Source organism: Ursus americanus, chromosome 21 (genome assembly GCF_024610735.1).
Source record: "Ursus americanus isolate L20-20 chromosome 21, mUrsAme1.1.p, whole genome shotgun sequence".
NCBI classification, from domain to species: Eukaryota; Metazoa; Chordata; class Mammalia; order Carnivora; family Ursidae; genus Ursus; species Ursus americanus.
The window spans coordinates 25,581,765-25,595,963 of record NC_142147.1 but is presented as its reverse complement, the minus strand read 5'-3'; the positions used below and the strand labels follow the sequence as shown (position 1 = coordinate 25,595,963).

Sequence of the window (14,199 nt, the reverse complement as noted above, 5' to 3'; positions counted from 1 at the left end):
AATATGGCTAAAATCTTCTTTCAAATGTAATCCATTTCAAATGTATTAGGATATCTCCCCCTTGTTTTCATACTAAGCCCTGGATACCTGGGGTGCGTTCCCCTTACAGCACAGCTCCACGTGGACCAGCCACATGTGGCCGGTGGCTACCAAATGACAGTGACCGAAGGCCCTTGGCCTCCTCTGCTGCTGAGAACCTAAAACAGAACTCTACTCTGGCCTTGCTGTAATAACTCAGGCTTGTTTTTCCCACTCACAGACTTCACAGAACCCACCCCTACTTCAAGATTCTTTCCCACGGCATTTACAATTCTATTTGGGTGACATGTCAAGAAGTTAAGCTGGCTGGGCCTGGAACGAGCAGATTTTCAAGGAATCCTGTACAACTTATCTGGTCAATCAGATCTCTCCAGGGCTGTCCACCACTCAACTAGACCCCTGGGGTTTCTTAATTTAAAATCCTCGCAACCCTCTAACTTGAGCATTCACGACGCTATGTAGTTAACCCTGTGGCAGCCGCATCACGTCTCTGTGGCGGTGTGTTCTCAACGGTCACGGATCCAATTCTGAACTCAAGATCACACTGAACGATTTCTGCCCTCGTCACACAAGACGCCTGTATCCTATACACACAGTTACAGAGAATCATCTGCCGAGGCTGTGCCTCCGGGAGGCTGAGACACAAGGAGACTCAGGCCGAACCCACCACTTTGGGAGCTGCTATAAACAGAAGAAACACTTCTCCACGGAAGATAAAATGTTGGGGCCCGATTCTCAGCTAAGCCCACCGAACACCTCATCCCAGCAGCAGCTCCCACATCAGCCCCTTCCCCTGCATGGACATCGGCCCTATCCGGAGGAGCACAGGATTTGCTCCAGAAAGCGACACTCAACTACCAGATACTGCTGCAGGCTCATCCATCCAGATACGGCTCAAAGAGCAGTACAGCCGAGGGGAAACTAAAATGCACTGAAAGCAGTCCCGAGTCCTGCCTCAGGCGAGAGAAAGTGTGCAAATGGCCTGCAAGGGAGAACTGAACCGGCGGAGGCCAGGATTTTTGCTCCAGGAGCCCCCAGTGCACAGGCCTGGCTCCTGAGCCTGGAAATGCAGAGGGCCACGTTCCAACAGGTGGAGGGCTGCCCGCATGAAGTATCCCGGGCAGGAGAGAAGGGGAAACCACCCTCTGTCCACACTGTTTGCTGGCATCCTCCCGCCCCCGAGGGTCCTTCCACCTGTCCCCAAGGCAACAGGGAGAGGAGCAGGAGGCCAGGAGCACGTGGAGAGAGGAAGGAAGGAGGCGGCTCTTCTTGGCGAGCTGATGGCTGTGAGTGGTGAGCATTAATTAAAAAGCCATCCGGGAACAATGGTCTTTTCACATTTGGAGCCTGTTCCGCACAAAGCTCGGCTTGTTCTAGGGGGAGGTCGCTGCTTTTACATTTTCTTTCTTACTCATTTCCGAGGGTTGTGGCAACGTCTGGCACCCGGCTCTCTCCAGTGGAGCGTCCCCGACCAGAGGCTGTACCAGGCAGACCTCCTCGCCTTCGCAGGTGGTGGCATTCGGACACCAAGAGGGGAGCAACCTCGGGAGGCTGTGCTGTTTCAACCCGCGGGCTCCCAAGGAGCTCCCGGGCGTTTCCCTAAATAGCTGCCTAACCCACGGAAACACACACTGGACGTGTTCATCGGCCAAACGCCCATTTCCCTCTCAAATTACGCTAGGCAGGCCACACCCAGCAGACTCGGGGCGAGGAGCCAACACACCCTTCAGGGCTTCACTGGGGACACCGCAGGGTCATGAGACGGTGGAATGAGACTCTCTCCACCCTCCAGCCCACTCCTGCAGGCTTCGCTCAACCCCAAAGACTGTCCTTAAACCAGAGGTAGGGGCGGGGAGCAGGAGCTAATACTGAGCTTCTAAGAGGGAAGTTCCCGACCCTTCAACAAACTGTCACCTCTCTCAGTCCTTACAACCCTGGTGGGCAGGCCCCTCGGATCCCACCTCCTAATATTCACATAGCGGTGTAACGCCCTCCCTGTCAGTGTGGGCTGTGCACAGTGACTCACTTCTGAGAGTCTACGAAGAGAGCAAGTCACTTCCGAGATGAGGTTACAAAGAGACTGTAAGTTTCTGTTTTCCGCACCCCCTTCCCGTCTCCCTGATGGAGCCTACGTGCCACGCTGTGTGCTGCTCCAAGGAGAGGCCCACGTGGCAAGAAGCTGAAGGCAGCCTCCCGCCAGCGAGGAGCACAGGCCCTCCATCTGACAGCCCCGGAGGAACTGCATCCTGCCAACAACCATGTGAAGGAGCTCAGACGAGGTCCTTCCCCAGCCGAGACCTCAGGTCAGAGTGCAGCCCGACGCCGTCACTGGGCCTCATGACAGATCCTGAGACAGAGGGCCCAGCTCAGTCCCATGCAGATTCCTGATCCACAGAAACTGCGGGATAATAAATGTTTGTTGTGTGAAGCCGCTCCGTTTAGGGGAAATATGTTATGCAGCAAGAGAAAGCTAACACTCGCCCTTCCATTTCACAAATGAAAAGGAGAAGGTTTGGGCGAATAAGCGGCAGGGCTGGGATTCCCACTGAGGCCAGACACCCCGGTCACAGTAGCCTCTCCCCTCGCCATGGGACTTGAGCTAGCCAGCTTACGTTTCGCTCCTCAGAGCTATTAAGTGACAGCACTCGCTGGGCCTCTCCATCACCACGGATAACACACTGATAACCTAAAACGCATGCCGTAATGGGGTGCCTGGCTGGCTCAGTTGGGAAAGCATGCAATTCTAGATCTTGGGGTCATGAGTTCGAGTCCCACGTAGGGTATAGAGATAATTTAAAAATAAGTAAACTTTTAAACTAAAAAAAAAGAGAGAGAAACGCAAGCCCTAAAATAAAAAGACATCAGATTCCTTTAGAAGGTCAGATCTAAAAGGAGAGCTGGGAGACGATCTAGTCTAACCTCCTTTTACGGAAAAAGAAACTGAGACCCACAGTCATAAAGTAGCACAGACAGAATTCAAATGCTGGTCGAGATGCCACATGAGTCCAGGAATCTGGGAAATTTCAGTCCAAACATGCTGAACATACTTCTGATTTGCTGGCCGGGAAAATCCCCTTGGTATAACTCCGACCTTCTCTTTTGACATGCTGCTGTTCATTAACGCCCTGTGGCGGCCCATCGTCCCCTTGACATTCCACCCTCTAACTTGGCAGCTTCTCTCACACCTGTCCCCCTAAGTCCTTCCGCACAGCGATGGGTTACAATAGGTAGTGTGCCTCGTGGTTAATGCGAGAACAGAAAATCCTCATTCCCAGCTTATGCTGAGGCACAACCTAAGTTTACTTTGAAATTCTAGGACACACCAGGAAGAGAACAGACCATTTCCATCAAGAAACCTAAACTGGGCAGAGGTGTTCTCGAATCTCCAGGATTTCACGAGCTTGCCCATCACTGACGAAGACTTCCATGATTTTTACACACACACCCTCCGGACACTTAGAGATCATAAATATTTAAGACTAAGTAGCCTAAGGACATTTGGTGAAGCATTCTTGCTAGCTTTTTTTAAAAATAAGGCTCTTGCTAATTCTTGAGATTGAATAATCTCCGAAAGTCTTCACAGTGGCTGTAGACCAATGTTATTCAAGTGATTCTACACTCTCCTCAACTTTTATACATATGTGTATTTGATTATGGGAGTGACAGGTGTTCATTCCTCAGAGTTCAGAATACAAAATATTAAAAAGTAACCTGCACTTCTACCACCTGGGAATAACCACTCCGTTAATATTCTATGTATTCTTTAGCCTCTCCATATTTTAAAAATCAAGTTGAAGTGCTAGGGTACACACAGCCTCCTTTAATTTAACATCACTGTCTTCCCACATCCATAACCAGGAGACAGGAGTTTTAAGTAGCCACGCAAGAATCTGCCACACGGACGCACCAAAGTCTAAATCAATCCCCTGTGAGAGACGTAGAATGTTTCCACTTTTCACTCGTACAAATGGCTATGATAAAGTCTTTATTTATAAATTTCTTTTGTACAACTGATGATTTCTTTATTATAAATGAAGGCGCTGGGTTACCAGTCCTATTCTAGAAATTAAGGAACATTTAGTAAAAAAACACACCAAGATCGCTGGCCTTGCGAGGCTGATATTCCAGCAGGAGAGGCAATCGAAGTTACGAGAGGTAGACACGGTATTTTAGGGGCACCTGGGTGGCTCAGTTAAGCAACCAACTCTTGATTTCAGCTCAGGTCATGATCTCGGGGTCGTTGAGACTGAGCTCAGTGCAGAGTCGGCCTGTCCCCACCCTCCCCCTCTGCCTCTCCCGCACCCCAACTGGTGCCTAATAATATGAATAATAAAATCTTTTAAAAAACTATACAGTGTTTTGTTAGGTAACCCAGGCTATAGTAAAAAAGGAAAGGCAGGACAGAGTAAGAAGAACCAGAAATTTATGGTGAGAAAATGTACAAATTTAAATACACCTCATTTTAAAGCTTCTTTACACATACTGCCAAACCACTCTCCAGGAAGCGTGCACCAACTTTTCTATCCCTCTACCATGACAGGGTATTTGCTTTCTAATAAATTCTTTGTTGAAAGATAAAATTCTTGGTTGAAAAAAACACTAAAAAAACTCAACCTTACTGGTCATCAAGTAAGCTAAAACAAGGAGCTATCGACTTGACTCTTCAAATGGAATGGGCAACCTGAATTTATCCTTCATATGAGTTATTTATCCATTCATATTTTTCTTGCCCATTCATATTCTTTGCTCAATTTTCATTTTTAAGATTTTTATTTTCTAAAAAAAAAATGTTTTAAGATTTTATTTATTTGACAGAGAGAGAAAGAGCACAAGCAGGGGGGGGCAGCAGACAGAGGGAGAGGGAGAAGCAGGCTCCCCGCTGAGCAGAGAGCCTGATGCCGGCTTAATCCCAGGACCCTGAGATCATGACCCAAGCCAAAGGCAGACACGTAACCGACTGAGCCACCCAGGCGTCCTAAGATTTTTATTTTTAAGTAATCTCTACCCCCAACATGGGGCGTGAACTCCTGACCCTGAGATCAAGAGTCACGTGCTCTATCTAATAAGCCAGCCAGGCTCCCCACTTAGCTCATTTTTCTACTTTGTGTATCACTGTGTATCACTGATTTAAAGAGCTCTTTACATGTTAAGGACATTCAGCACAAACTCTGTCAACTGTAAGTACTTTCAACATCTTTTCCTGGTTTGTCCTATGCCTTTAAATTTGCTGTGTCCAGCACAGAGAAATTTTTTTTAATGTAGTAAATCGGTCTTTTCTGTTATGATTTCTTCACTAGAATAATTAGGTCTAATATCTCTCCCTGTCCCACATTAAGATTAATATTAACCTATACTTTCTTGTAGCTCTTTCATGATTTCAGTTTTCCTTTTACCTCTCTAATTTATCTGGAATTTATGGTAATATATGCTGTAAGGAATGGCTCCATCCTAATTTTTTCCCTATTTGGTTATCTAACTATGCTACAACAGTTTCTTGCATAATATGCAATATTGCGTAATACTACAGGCAATAAAGCACGGTGTCAGAGACCAATGGCTTTGCTGTCAATCAGATCAGTGTGCAAGTCTGAGTGACTCTGGGCAAGTTACTTAAACTCTCTGAACACAAGTGAATGGAACTATTCATAGTGTCTACCTCATACAGTTCTTGCATAGATCAAATGACCTAAGTTCCTGTGAGAGTGTTCAGCATAACTCCTGGCACTTAGAAGTTACTGAAAAATGTGAGCTTTTATTATTTTAATTCCTCTCACTTATTTGAAATGCCACCTTTACCAAACACGTTTCTATTTGATTCCACTGCATTGAGTGGGCTCTATAATGTTTTCTGAGTTTTCCTGGGATGTGAGAAAGCTAATGATCTTTGAAATTTTGCTTTGTAACTGAACTCTACGCTTAATTCGATTTAAATGTAGGAAGACAACAACATGTGCAAATGATTTTTGTTTCTTTTTCACGATTATTTGACTTTGGTTTGTACATTCTGGCCAATTCAATAAGGCAGGAAAAATGAAATGAGTACCCTGGGCAATTTTGTTCCAGTTTCATTCTGCTGCCTCTCACCTTTCATCAGCGAGTTTCTAGCTGGGAGCACTGGAGTTGCTGATTTCTTCGTCAAGTTAATGCAATCTCTTCATAGGTTTTTGTTTTGTTTTTTAAATCTAAGCAAACTAGAAATAAGAGCAGAAAATTACCAAATGTCTTTTTTTTTAAATATATGTGTGTGTGTGTGTGTGTGTGTGTGTGTGTCTGTGTATAATGTTTTTCTTCTTTGTTCTACTTAGGTGATGCATTGAAGAATAGACATTCTAATGTTAAGCCCTTCTTACAATTCTGGGATAAACCGTATGTGGTCATGATTCTTTCAAAATGCCACTGAATTCAATCTGCAACTGTTTTATATGGTGTTTTTGCACCTATACTCATGCCTGAGCTCAGTCCTCGGCCTTCTCTTTGTGTCATCTGTATAATGATGTTGGGTTCCCAGAGTAAGCTAGCTTTGTTAAAAAAAAAAAAAAAAAAAAAAAAAAAAAAAAAAAAAACTGGAATGCTTTATCTCTTTCTACGCTCCGAAACAGTTTAGCAGGCAATTACTTTGTCCCCCAAAGTTTAAAAGAACTCATCCATTAAACTGCTTGCATCCAGAGTTCTTTTTGAAAGTTTTTTTTTTTTAATAAATGTTCAGTTTCTTCTCTAGTTCCTTGTTTCAAGTTTCAGACTTGTGAGTCATTTCCCTAGAATAGCCATGTCAACTGAGATTTTCAAAATTGTTGTATTTTAAGTTACTTTATTTTTGTTATAAAATAATTACTTCAAATATAACTTATAATTTGCTACTCTTTTTTTCCATCCCATAAACTCATTTTTAGTTCTGTGTAGTTGGGTCTTTTTTTTTAATGAGGCATGAGAGTGGTTTGCTCTATTTCCTTGAGTTTTTTTCTCCCAAATACATAGCTCTCAGATTTACACTTCAATATTTTTGTCTGCTATTTAATTCGTTAATATTACTTGCATCTCATTAGGCTTGTTTTAGTCTTTCCAACTTTGACTTGAATACTTAATTCACTTATTTTCATTTTCTCTTATGTAATAACGAAAGGATTTAAAGCTATGAATGTGCCCCTGAGTATAACTTTGGCAATAACCCAGACATTCAGGTATCCAGAGTTCGCAATATTTCCCAATGATTCCGTAGCAATAATTTCATCTCCTCTTTGACCCGAATGATTCAGAAGCATGTTTTTAAATTCCCAAGTAACTAGATTTCCTTAATGGTTTTAATATTAAGTGTTCTATAGAGGATAAAAACATCTCTGAAAGAAGATGAAGAAACTCTGACAAAGGGAAAAAAATATTTTAGGCAGAAAACACTACTTAAGTAGTGACAAAAAGTATTTTATATTGCTGTGACAGCCCTCTCCAAATATATACTTTCTAGAAGGGATACAACAGCAGGTGATGTGATCCTGGGGAACTGAGTGATTGCGGGGCTCACTGCACAGGAAGAGAGGGAGAGGAAGTCTCCTCTGTACCTTTTGAAAATTTTATTATGGGCATGTATTGCCTCTTTAAAAATTCATTTAAAAAGCAATGCCATCTCTCAATAAATGGAATTAAACCATCCCAGATAGACTGTGTAAGTATATAACCAAGTAAATTTCCATACTTTCTTTGATGAAATTTAGAGATTAGTTTCATTGAGCAAGACTTGGCTCCAAAATGATAAACATCTGTGGCTACAGAAGGGAGGAGGAAAAAATAATTTCTAATTCTGTGACCTCCAAGTTCAGAAGAATTAAGAGCTTCAAGAAAAAGGAAGTATCCAAAAAAAAAAAAGTTTCATCAGGTTTCAACGAGACCACCATTTTGAAACTTGAATTCATGAATGTGCAGCCGAGAAGGTGGCAGAATTCCCAGTTTCACCCTCAACGAGCCTTTCCCATCTTAGGAATGTTCCTAAGATTGTGCCTCCTGGTTGCTGCAAACTTCTCCACTGTTACTTGAAGTGAGTTATAATCCCAAATTAATACAATTAACTTGTGATTATAAACATTATGCCACTGTCCTTCCCACCAATTTTGCAATGTCGAGTTTCTTAAAAAAGAAAAAACTCTTTAATCTGTTTCCTACTTTCTAATTTCTGCAACTGGGAAATTCCGTATATTCTGTTACCATATAATGAAGGACGCCAGCAAACAGCCACCTGCCTGCACACACACCAGAAAACACTGTATATGTAATTGCAAACACTACCAAGTTATGTACTCCTGGGAGTATTACTAGAGAAATGTTATTTAAAGCCTCATCTATTTAGAAAAATATTCCATACGGATAAAAAATTAGCCTACTAGTCTGAATACGGGGAAGATATAAGAAGTATTCACTAATATATAATATATATTATATAATACATATTATATAATGTAATCGCTTAAGATCTAGACCATACTATATATGCAAGGATAAGGTGGTACTAAAGCTTAGGAACTCAGAATGTCTCCAATTACAAGAAATTAGCTCAGGGCTGGTTACCAAAATTCCACCCTGGGACTGGGGCAGGAGGTGACCAGCAGCAGAAGTCAGAGTCATCCTCTGCTCCTCACTTGATCATTTAAGAAACTCTTAAAGGGACAAAGCACCCTGGGACTTGGATTAAAAGCACTGAGGGAAGCGCAGCCCCTTGAGAAAGGAGTACTTCGCAAGGCATTCTGAGAGTTAAGAGGCTGCAGGGCAACTCTCCCCGCTGGCAAGAGCCATCCAGACACCCTCAGAGCCTGGCGAAGAACGCCCAACTCTGGGAAAGGAAACAGCCCCACTCCCATTGCTTGCCCGGGTGCCAAATGGAGTTCCAGGCTCAGCACTGTGCCCCATTCATTCCCGTCTTGGTGAGCCCCAGAAGGTTTAGCAGCCACTGCTGCTAAAACAAAAGACAGATGACAGGAAAACCTCCTGCCCTTTGGCCATTCCCTAGCAAGGGGGAAGTGTAAAAGTGCAGAGGGGAAGGCAGGCCAGCTGCACTAATCCCTTTTTGTCCAGCAGTAATTAATAGTATAATCCACATTTAAGATGCATTAAAGCAAAAATGCTGCATTATCAGAGCGCTCGGCACATCGCCCCGAGGCAGAACCTCCCCTGCTGACCTGCAGAACCAGGTCACCTCAAGTCGGCCTCCTCCTCTCGGGGGAGCAGACTCTAGACACCTCATGAAAGGACTGAGCTGGCAGCCGGAAGTCTCGGGTCGGCCAACGGGCTCCGTGTCCGTCTTCGGAAACCACCCCCCTCGAAGGCCGGACTGCCCGGCACCCTGGCTCTACTCCAATCAAGGGGGCATTCAAATCAAGCGGCTAACACTGAACACTTTCATATCCCAAGTCCCCTGATGGGTTAAGACTGAAGCTAACCCCCCAAAATAGTGCTGGGGGAGTGCATGGAGAATTAAGGCGCCCTTTAACTCAGTTCGGCGGGCTGCTCTTTTGTGGTGTTCACCGGGTGTTTCACACAAATCCCGGGGACACCGGGTGGGTCTCCATCACCGAGCAGACGCCAACTGCTGCCTCGCAGCCCGAGGAGGAGGAAGCCTCTTCCACCGGTATCCAAACGCTGTCTTTACAGAAACGAGCGCTATCAGCTCATCAAGCACAGAGCACATTCAAGCTCCAACCAAAGCCAGAGCCACTTAAAACCGATGCGCGTGAAGAAGCAGAGTCTTCTCAACTAGACTTTGCGGTCACGGCCGACTGAGAACTTGATCTCAGTTCTGCCACCCCACCCCACCTCGTGGAATAGGTACGACGAAGAACAGGCGGAGCGTGTCACAGCCCTCCCTGTTCAACCCCATCTCAGTTCCGCCTCTGCACCGGGACAGGGACCTACGCCTGTGGCCGACATCTGACGGGGGCCACGAGCGGCGGCAGCAACTGGCCTCCATCCCAAAGTGCTTCTTGAAACCTCTTTTTTCATAATCTTGGCAACTGGATATAAAAAAGGAGGAACGTGATAAAAATCACTTTTCTCTCAAGTTTTGAGATCCTGGCATGTAGGAGGGCAACCAACTACTTCCACTTGTTCCAAAAACCGTGCCTTTAAGATCCTTACCTAGAACCAAACACATTCCTCCATAATGTTTAATTACTCCAATCTAAAAGAGGCAATTCCAGAGTTCAAACTAATAGTTCCAGGGGCCGGCCAAAGAATGAAATATCATTTGCAAGAGCACTTCTGGTAGAAAATGTATCCTTGATGGTTCTAGAAACATATCCCCACGCTATGAATACGCTCTTCTCTGAGGCTGCCAAAAAAAGTCGTTATCCAGTGACTGGACATTCCACCTGGGCACACAGGAACCATTCCTGACAACATATCACAGGCCCGTCGCGCAGGTAGAGAAGGTGCCTGGCCAAGAAGCTGTACAAGGAGCGCAGAGAGGAGGCCGCCATCCCACCCGCCAGTGCGGGTTGCCTGTTTGTACCCTGCAGCTGACCTCTCAAGTGCCGTCAGACTCCCCTGAAACTTTGCTCTTACTCTTACAACGCCTGGATTCTTCCTCAGGAAACCTTTATAAACGCTCTCTTTCTCCCTCAAGGACTACTCTTGGCGCCTCACTACATTACAATTTAACAAAACACTATCACATTATTTGGGGAGGAGAGAGGCTACCAAATTTCCCCTCAAAGCCTTCCCCTCCTTCCCAAGCAAAAATCCTTTTCCCGAACAGGTACACTGCTTCAGGCTTTCACAGGAACACTCGGGTTAGCTTTAGCTCCCCTAGCCACCCAACTCCAGGCCCACATGGGGCTTTCCTTCTCTGTCAATTGCACTAATTCCTCCACAGGACCCCTATGCTGACAGCCCCCCAAGATCCAGGTCCTAATATTGGGAACTTGTGAATGTGTCACCTCATATGGCAAATGAGACTCTGCAGATGGGATAAAGCCAAGGATCTGGTGAAAGAGTATCAGGTGGGCCTGATGTCATCACAGGGGTCCCTATAGCTCAAGAGAACAAGATTGAAAGAAAAAAGAAAAAAAGAGGATGTAAAAGAAGAGTCAGAGAGAAGTAGACATGATGATGGGAGCAAGATGTGATATAATGGATAAAGTGATTGTGAGCCAAGGAATATGGGTGGGTGCCAGAATCCAGAAAATGCAAGGAAACAGATTCTCCCCTCCGAGTTTCCAGAAGGAAGGAGCCCTGGCAACACCTTGACTTTAGCCCAGTGGAAGTGATTTCCAATTGCTGGGCTCCAGAACTGTTAGACAATTAATCTATGTTGCTTTAAGCCACCAAGTTCATGGTAATTCGTTAAAGCATCAGTAGGAAATGAGTACAACCCATCTGGAGAAGAGGAGACAGAGACAATGAGCACACATAAGCAGGAATGTTCTTGAATGTCAGGATGAACTGTCCTCCACAGGGTCTGCACAGCCTCTCCTCTAGGCTCTGTGAGCCAGCTGAGTCCTCACTTTCCCCGTCATTAAAAATTAGAGCCGAAGGTCCTCGATGCCATAAGCAAGTTGTGTCTTGTGGGTAGCGCTCAGTGGGACGTCTTAGCAGTAGACAGAAAAAAACCTCCCATACTAGCCTACTATGTTTGAGATACACAAATACCCACAATAAGCCATAGGAACAACAGAGAAACAATAAACAAAGAATGTATGTATACGGCATTTTTTTTTAATCTAATAGGAGATACTGGACTAAAAAAAAAAAAAACAAAAACAAAACCTCTATAGGGCAGAATCGCCAGATCTATAGCTCCTTTTATCAAATGGACAGGGCCAGGCCAGGCCAACCTCACCCAACCTCACCCAACGGATCCCACAGGTGGGCCGGCCTGAAGCCTCGCTGTGATGCCACGCAGCCAGCATAAGGAACTGGAAAACCAGGGCCTGTGCCCATTGGGCTCCTGAAGACAAAGAGAGGAGAAAGGCTCTGGAAGGTGGTGGCATCTTGCCCACCTCCGTGGTAGCCTGGGGCCATTGGATCTTGCCATCTCGCCAGCACCTAAGAGGTGTGAGCCAGGCAGCAAACCACATCAGAAGCTGGCTGCCGGCCGGACCCAATTGCCCAATGCCTCCACAGGAGCCAGCTTTCCAGGACTAGGTTTTACAAACCACACAGGTACAGGCCACTGTTGACCAAACTGAGGCATGGCGCCTTGAAGAACATCCCACACGAAGACTGGACTGACGGTGAGGGGGAAACGTTCCGTTGCAGAGCAATTAAATGCATTTGTGCTTCACATTGGCCTCTATGCAAAGAATATTCTTCTCACTTACTATGCAGATGAGGATCCCACCAGGGGCCTCCTTCTCCAGTCTCCCACAGCTTTCTTTCCATCACGAGTCAGGCCTTCTGTCCTCCTAACCCGCCATAACCATATGCTCTTCGTTCTCCAGAGCCTACCAACCCTCCACGTTTGTCCACGCGCTCCCCGTCTGGCCCGTTTCCTTTATGATAACAGTCAGCATGAAGTATCATGTCAGAATGTTTTGGGTAGGGGTAACCAGGACTGCTCAACATGATCTAAACACACAATTTCAGTGTGCACGTCCAAAGCGCGACTTTCAACCGGGTGAAGTCGTTAATAAATAAATAACCCAACCTCCCACCAAGGGCTCTCGTTAGGCCTCCTACTTGACAAACACATCACCTGGAATATTCAAAGTCCAAGAGAAGCTGAATTCTGGCAAAACAGTTAGCTGAACTGCCCAGGAGTCAGAATCTTTCTGCTACTTGACCAGTTTCTCTTTACCTATGGCTTCTCCTGATGCCTCCTCAAAATAAACCAGCCCTAGAAATAGAATCCCATCTTCCTTAGCGCTTATGACTAATTTATGGCCTTCTTTTAAAGCCCTTGCACCAGAGCCCTGACTACAGTAATTTCCTCTTCTTCTATATGAATGTCCATTTACAGCCACTCTGTAACCTCCGCGTGAACCGAGAATATTCTCCATGCCTCCCACGGATGTGGGATCACGCCCTGGTGAGAGCGGGGTGGCTCTGGAGCAGTCTCTCCATTACAGCGGAAGCTCACTTGGGACCCTACCCAAGCGCAGCTGTATATCCCTAGGGAGTTATGTGAATACTCCCCTTTTGCTTTAATGAGCCTTTCTTTTAAAAAGGCAAAGGAATACCAATGGCTGGGACGGAGATTAGCATATAATCTTAAAACGTGATTTGCCTTTACTTAACACACTCCGATTAAGGGGAGTAGAGGTCTTAATATTGTTTTTGTTCAGGGAAGAGGGCATGGGAAGATGTCCCCAGAAAACATCCTCCATTGGCCATAGGACGAGGAATACTTAAAAGGGGTATCTGAGAGCGCTCCAAGTTTTTTCCAACCACCCCCTGCTGCCCACCCCCTCCCCCCACCCATCCCAGAGGTTCCCCGGACCAAGCCATCAAAGCTTTGCCAATCCCATCCTCTGCTCACTTCCCTGGGCTCCCCGTCCTCACATCTAAATACTGCCTTCTCTTCTACAAGACCAACCCTAGGCTTTCTGGCAGGTGGCACAACCCAACAGCTGACCTCTCCAATCTCAGGGCCCTAGAAAGCACAGTCCTATACCAAGAGCCTTTCCATCTTAGCACCCCACAGTCAGAGCCTGTCTGGAGACTTGTCCATCCATGCATTCAAGTATCTGAGTGGCTACAACATGACGGGGATTGTCCTAGGGCTACGGATGGCGATGAGCAGTGAATCAAAGAGGCCAAGACGCCTGCTGCCGGCACGGAGTTCATGTCCCGGCAAGCTCTCATACCACAGGCTCTGCCCCCATCACCAGTTCCACACATGCTCCTCCTGCCCCTACGTTTACTCTCTTCTAGGAAGGACTTCTCCATTTTAGCTGGAAAATTCTGGGGGTTTTGGTGGGGGAGGTGGGAAGACCTATGTTTTCATGGGTTTTGATCTTGTAAAAAAAATTAACTTTAGGCAATAAATGGCCAGAATTTTCTTTAATTGAAGTTTTTAGGGGCCCCTGAACTAAATCAACCCATGCCTGGTATATGCTTCCTAAGTCTCTTCATCTTGGGAATCTGAAGGAGCTCTTTCGCTTGGAGACCGAAGCCATCTCTGTAAATTCTAAATGCTGAACTCCGTTGGTCAAACCATCTCCCGGATACTTGTCTGCTATG

General features: G+C 45.7%; 1 protein-coding gene across 14 annotated transcripts in view; it reads right to left on the bottom strand.

The window, feature by feature from the left end:
• ZFHX3 (zinc finger homeobox 3) overlaps positions 1-14,199 on the bottom strand; it is a 1,292,716-nt gene that overhangs the window by 186,570 nt on the left and 1,091,947 nt on the right. For 2 of the 14 annotated variants that reach the window (XM_087870556.1, XM_087870557.1), the window contains exon 1: positions 1,451-13,400. The exons of the other annotated variants lie outside the window; for them this stretch is intronic. The gene's annotated coding sequence lies outside the window, so the exon portion shown is untranslated. Of the gene's footprint in view, positions 1-1,450; positions 13,401-14,199 lie in introns of those variants that run through there. 14 annotated transcript variants of the gene reach the window in all.